Source organism: Vicugna pacos, unplaced genomic scaffold (assembly GCF_048564905.1).
Source record: "Vicugna pacos unplaced genomic scaffold, VicPac4 scaffold_19, whole genome shotgun sequence".
Classification (NCBI taxonomy): domain Eukaryota; kingdom Metazoa; phylum Chordata; class Mammalia; order Artiodactyla; family Camelidae; genus Vicugna; species Vicugna pacos.
Genome location: NW_027328740.1, coordinates 22933250 through 22939429, shown reverse-complemented (window position 1 = coordinate 22939429; position 6180 = coordinate 22933250). Strand labels below are relative to the sequence as shown.

Here is a 6180-nt window from a genome sequence, read left to right as displayed (position 1 = left end):
TGATTGTTTGTTTGTTTGCCCCTTAATGGAGGTAATGCTTATTGAACCCAGGATCTTGTGCACAAGTCTATTTATCAACATCATTTTGGAACATTTAAGAAAAGCCACAAGTGCATGGATTATAAAGATGACAAGATATTTTATTACTTCTAGGGAACGATAAACCTCTGAGTGAAAGAATGGCAAAAATAAACATTTGTAAATATTCAATAAGCTTGTTTCTTTTGCAATTTTAAAGTAGAATATTAAATTACATTTGTTTCAATTATAGCACTGAATTTCAATTTTAAACAAAAATTCTGCTTTGGGATTTCTTAAATTTGATTGATTATTTTAATCTAATTTTATTTCATAAATATTAAAAATTTATATATAAACATAACAAATAAACTGATATTTATTCTTCTCATGTTTTGAATATAGAGCTACTTATTCTAAAGTACACAGATAAATACATACTTCCATTCCCAAATCAAATTATTTTTCACTTTAATTACAAATGATGATGAAATTGTTATACATTTTCTGTACAGGTTTTACACAAATTTCACTTTAAATTCCAAAACTTTAAAATTATTTTATATATTTTCTGCATTATTTATACTCTGATCACAAATCTGTCATAAATTTGTGTTCAAAACTATGGACATTGTTTTTAATTAAAAGACTCAAATATTTAATTGTTTAAAAAGCTTTTGTGGGGATAATATTTGCAGATCACAGTATAAAAATAAGCATTCTATATGTTTCATTTTAACTGAATGAATGAGAAGTAAACACTGGCTGAAAGTTACACTTGAGTTGATAGGATACCAGTCGTTTTGTGATGTCACAGCTACTCAGGTTGAGAACCATTGTGGTGGCCTAGCACTTTATTTGTTCAGGCCTGCCAAAGCAGTATTTGAAGCTGCAGTGCTCAAAATCATGCAGATTAGAAAAGTAGCTGCAGAAAAAGTTATATGAATTGGCATATGTTTCTTCAGAAATTCAAGATGCGTCATGTAAAGATGGACCAACTGCTTCAGGAAAATCCGGTAGATCTCTATTTTGTGATCAATCTCTGGGGACTTGGACGTGAGGTCTATGATTGAAGAAAATGCTTCTCAGAATTTGTCTGAAGAATCCTTGATAAAAAGGCCATGTTACACACGTTGTGTCCCTGAACCAGATGAAGATAATGATTTTCGTTCCCTGACATTTCCCAGAAACTCTGGAAAATGGCTGGGAGTGACCAATTTAAATCCATCTGGTGGGATGATAATGGAACTTCCATAGTGATTGGTGAAGATGTCTTTAAGAAGGAAGTTTTGGAAAGAAAGGCCTCTTTCAGAATATTTGAAACTGGAAATATGAAAAGTTAAGTTAGACAGCTTAACCATTATGGGTTTAGTAAAGTACGACAGAATATTTAAAGATCTGCTTGTCTAGCTGTCTTTCTGACAGAAGAAAAGGAAGTCTCTGTTTTAAGCAAAGTATTCAGAAACTTTAGTTACCACTTGGTAACGTATATATAAAATTTTATTTTGTGCATCAATCTATGGTAATATAAATGTAAAGCTAAATTTGAAAATTGTATAAAACTACTAAGGCTAAAATGCTTAATTTTTCTAAAAAATGATGACAGTGCCTTATGTATTCATATTATAAGAAACTGTGCTGGCAACTATGAATCTAAGCAGAAATCTAAATAAAGGTATTAAAGCTGCTTTTCAAAAGTGGCATTCACCGTTACTGCAAATTCTAACTTCTTAAATTTGATGACTGTACTATTTAAATGTGTATTTTCCAAATAAGGAACTTCAAAATGTCAGCAATATTCATATTTTGATGATATTACCTTTGGATAGTAAACGTGAAATCTGAGGTTTTATATGTTATGCTTATTGTAGTGTTGTCTTTTGGTTAAAATTCTTACTAAAATCTTTCTACTTTGGTTGTAGCTGCAGTTCTATCATCATCCAAATTTTAAACGAGGCTGTCCCCAGATTTTAGTGAGAATAAAAAGAAGAGTTGGGATTAAAAATGCCTCTCTGGTGTCTTCATTGGCTGAAGATTTCAACAAGAAGCACTATAAAGCAGGGGGTAATATGGATAATCATAATTCTGGTTTTGTGGCTGACACTAGTGGAGAAAGTTCATTTTTACCTTCTGCAAATTTAAACATGCCTCTAATAAGGGAGCCCTCTTCTAGCCACATAGTTGGTGATACAAATACCTCGATAAGAGGTGATTTTTCTCCTCCATCATCAATGTCAGTTAGACCCTCAGAACAAATTGCAGTGGACCAATGTTCTATTTTAAATGAGTTGACCACTGTCCACTGGCACTCTCAAAGCAGCTACACTGAAGCAAATGGCCGTGTTGTGAACTTCATTACAACTACAAATTCTACTTCTCAGTACAGCATTTTATCTCCTATACAGAGGAATTATATTGGACAGATGTTGGAGCATTCTAGTTTTCCAAATATATATCATAACATATCTGCCAATGAAGGGAGTTTTTCTAAACTTCAACCAGGGAGAAACCCACGGTTTCCAGTGACAGTGATAGCTGATACATCAGCTACCTCTCTTTCAAGGACAACTCATCAGACACCTTCAATATATGAACGTCATCCTAATCACAACTGATCTACCAGCGGACTACCAGATTATGCAGGATAACAAAGATTAAAAGTGAGGTTGGCAAATGTCAACAAATATCTGCAATTTTCTTATTTGAACAATAAACATAGATGTGTACCTGTATTTACCTTATTTTTTTAAATAGTGTTAAGTGTTAAATGGGAGACTATGTTACTATTCTAAGAAAAAATGAGATATTTGATTGATATGAACATTTGATGGAAAAATATGGGAGTTAATTTAAATATTTTCTTGTAAGGAAGAAGAGAAAATGCAAGAATTTGGAAAAAGACTAAAACATGGAGAGAGGGAAAAGTTCTAAGTGGTTTCTGGTTCATCCTGGAAAGTATGAAAAGTGTTAAGTTAGGATGTGTTACAACAGAAGATAAATGCAGGACCCGGCCCAAGGATCATGGTCTTTATTATGTCATCCCTGGAATCATAAAGGTCACATGATATAGTCTCAGATGGCACAATCAGCATGTGGTAGAATTTATGAAGTAATTTTATCTATGGTCTTCTTTGTGCTGTTCTCAAAGCATTCCAATTGGTGCTTTCATTTCCTCCCCTCAAGATTCTACACTATATTTTCTTTTTGATAATTTATCTTGCATTTATTTTCCAGCCAAAGACAAGCTAACTTCCTCAGGGTGGCACTTAATGCCTTTTCAAATCTAAGCAAACAAACTCAACTTTGTTTACTAATTTCTTTATAAATCTGGACTCTGCCTACCTTGGCATATCTATATGATTCACTGTATCTTGAGATACATCCAGGCAAATGCTTGTCAACTATGTTAGCTGGAACCTCACCACTTTGCTCCAGCTCATCCTTGGGCTTTGGGTGTCCTCCTTTTACCTACTTAGACTTTCCCAGTCTCAGTACAGAAACTACCTCCTTCAGATGTTTTCTGTCTGTCCCCCTTTCCTTGTCTAACTTGGATACCAGCACAGTAAACACAGCACATGCCACAAGATACATATTAGAATTTAGTGAATGAAAAATACATGTTGACTTTAAGCAAAATCTCCTTTCCTGAAACAACAAAACTCTCATGTTATTCAAACTATTTCGTTTTGGTCTTTACTCTTCACCACAAACTAGCTCTTTTCATAGCCCAAGGACTAGTCACTCAAGACAGTAATTGGAGGTAGATACAGGAGACAAAGTATTATTTTCTTATCCATTCATGCCTCCAGAGGCCTAAAGCATTCCATTCTCATTTTCTTCATTATTTCCTGTCTCTTCATCACCCACCCAACCCAAAATAGTTGATTCTCTTACCCATACTAATAACTATACTGCATTCTAATTAATTTACTTCTTAGAATCAGAGATTTGTCCAGAAGAGACAGTGATATTGCAAATATTTATGTAGGTTTATGCACCCCCCCATAACTTGTGCCTTTCTAACCTTCACGCAGGAAGAATCTAAGAGGTACTAGGACCTTGGTTGGGGTGATTGTATTCAGTAACAAAATTGCAATCTAAAATGTGTGGACTAGAAGTAGGTGAGGGTGGTGGAATTAAAAATTTGTCCAAATGCATGAGTACCAATTTTCTGCAGATATTAGGAAATATAAAATATTCATGGAAGACTTTGACTATTTCCCATTAATTTAAAACAAAAGGTGAAGCATTTTCAGAATGTGAAATGCCCTGAAGTGATGGAAAAATTGTAGGCAACGTCAGAGTGTCTAAGGTTTCTGCTCATAATCATGCAGAAAGTGTCAGCTGATAAGACTGGAATGACAACATTGATTCCTGAAAATATGTCACCAGTTGTAAAGAAAGCCTTTGATAATGTGGAGAAAGGGCAAATGGGCCAGGGTAAGATCTTGCAAAATCCCACCAATATGTCCTTTACCAAGAGAAGAAAAGAGGCCACTTGAAGCAGGAGAGTTTTGTCTGGACAGCAGTGGTTTTTCCTACAACAGAAACATCAAGCTTTTAAGTTTGTCAGCACAACTCTGATGGTGGCTACGTTGTTGCTTGCATTAGCAGTCTGTGGTTCAGATGGGCTGTTTCAAGCAGCTATTTTCCATCTCTCTTATCAGACAGTGGGTCTTAATGTGATCATCTGAACAAGGTTCTATAATAAGTCAAAAACTACACTTTACTCTCAAAATTAGAAATCCTAAAGATGAATATTGTTTGTCCAACTGTAGTTTTCTACCTGGGAAAATCTCGACTATTGGCAAAAGTACAAAAGTTGGCTGATGCTTTGAAAACTATTCTCTGAGCTCTGCCTACAGAACTCTTCCCACTAAATACTACAAATCTCTCTACCACTGTGTGTGTGTGTGAAGATGGGTTGTTAAGCAGTAACTAAATTTGTCTTAGTTGAGTCATCAGTAAATTATTATTCTGCAACTGGCAGAATCTCTGTGAATTAAGAGTTTCATTGAGCCACCAGATTTTCTTCCCATCAGGGAGAGGTATATTATGTTTCTCCCAGTATATTAATTGTTACCTGTTCATTAAATTCCGAGCTGATGCTAGGGCCAATCAACTGAACCCCTGAATTGGAATGAGGCATATACATTCTCCAGTCCCCAGAGCCCAGCACAGGACAGTGTCTCCTTTTTAATTTAAGCTTATGTCTAATTTCTTTTTTCTTCTAATTCTCCTTGTTGACACAACTTATTTTGGCTTTGATCACCCCTTGACTAATTTAAAGGGACTGAACCACTGACTTATTCCTGTTCACCTAGAAATTTGAATAACCTTATTTTTTGTACTACCTGGAATAGAGTGAGCATAGTCAACATTTTGAAAGCAGTCTTCAGTCCTAAAAATGCAGAACCTTTATACTTCTGTGCCCAGCACTTGAGCAAGAATGTTTGTTGTGGATCTCAGAGATTATCCTCACATCCCCTAATACAACCATGAGAAAACACCAAATTGTTTTCCAAAATCAAGTCTTTGTCAGTATTACATTCCCATTGCAAAAGAGTTAAGAATTGTAGGAGTTCTGATATTTTACCATGATGAGATATTTAGCAACCTAACATGTTCATTTCTTACAGATGCTGTTGGGGAGATGAGACCATTGGTCAGAGACAGTGAACTTTATCACTCACAGAAAGAGCAGCCAGTTTCAAATTTGTATCCATTCCCTAATATCAGATGAATGTATATTGAGAAATTTTGATGCCTGCAGAAGCAGTGGTCTGTTAACATGAAGAAAATAAAGGCATGGTAAAACACTAATTTATTAGTATCTTCATGTATTATTTATTAGAATCACTTATTTATTAGTATTTTTACCTAGGATAAGTATATCATGACTGAAGTTTACTTGCTGCAGAAACAATCATGAGAAATGACATGGGAATATGTGAATATTGACTTTCCATTTTTCCTTCCGCTTCTATTGAGATATAATTGGTGTAGAATACTGTGTAAGTTTAGGTGTACAGGATAGTGATTTGATTTACAAGTATCATGAAATAAATATCATAGCAACTTTACGGAGAATTCATTATCTCATTTAAATACAATATTAAAGAGATACAACTTGTCTTTTGGTTGTGATGAGAAAACTTAGGG

General features: G+C 34.6%; 1 long non-coding RNA gene across 1 annotated transcript; it reads left to right on the top strand.

Moving 5' to 3' along the window:
• The first annotated feature begins 2415 nt into the window (after positions 1–2415).
• LOC140693315 (uncharacterized) lies at positions 2416–5841 on the top strand. Its single transcript, XR_012069036.1, has 2 exons — positions 2416–2678; positions 5658–5841. It is a non-coding gene; the product is annotated as an uncharacterized lncRNA (long non-coding RNA).
• The last annotated feature ends 339 nt before the right edge of the window (positions 5842–6180 follow it).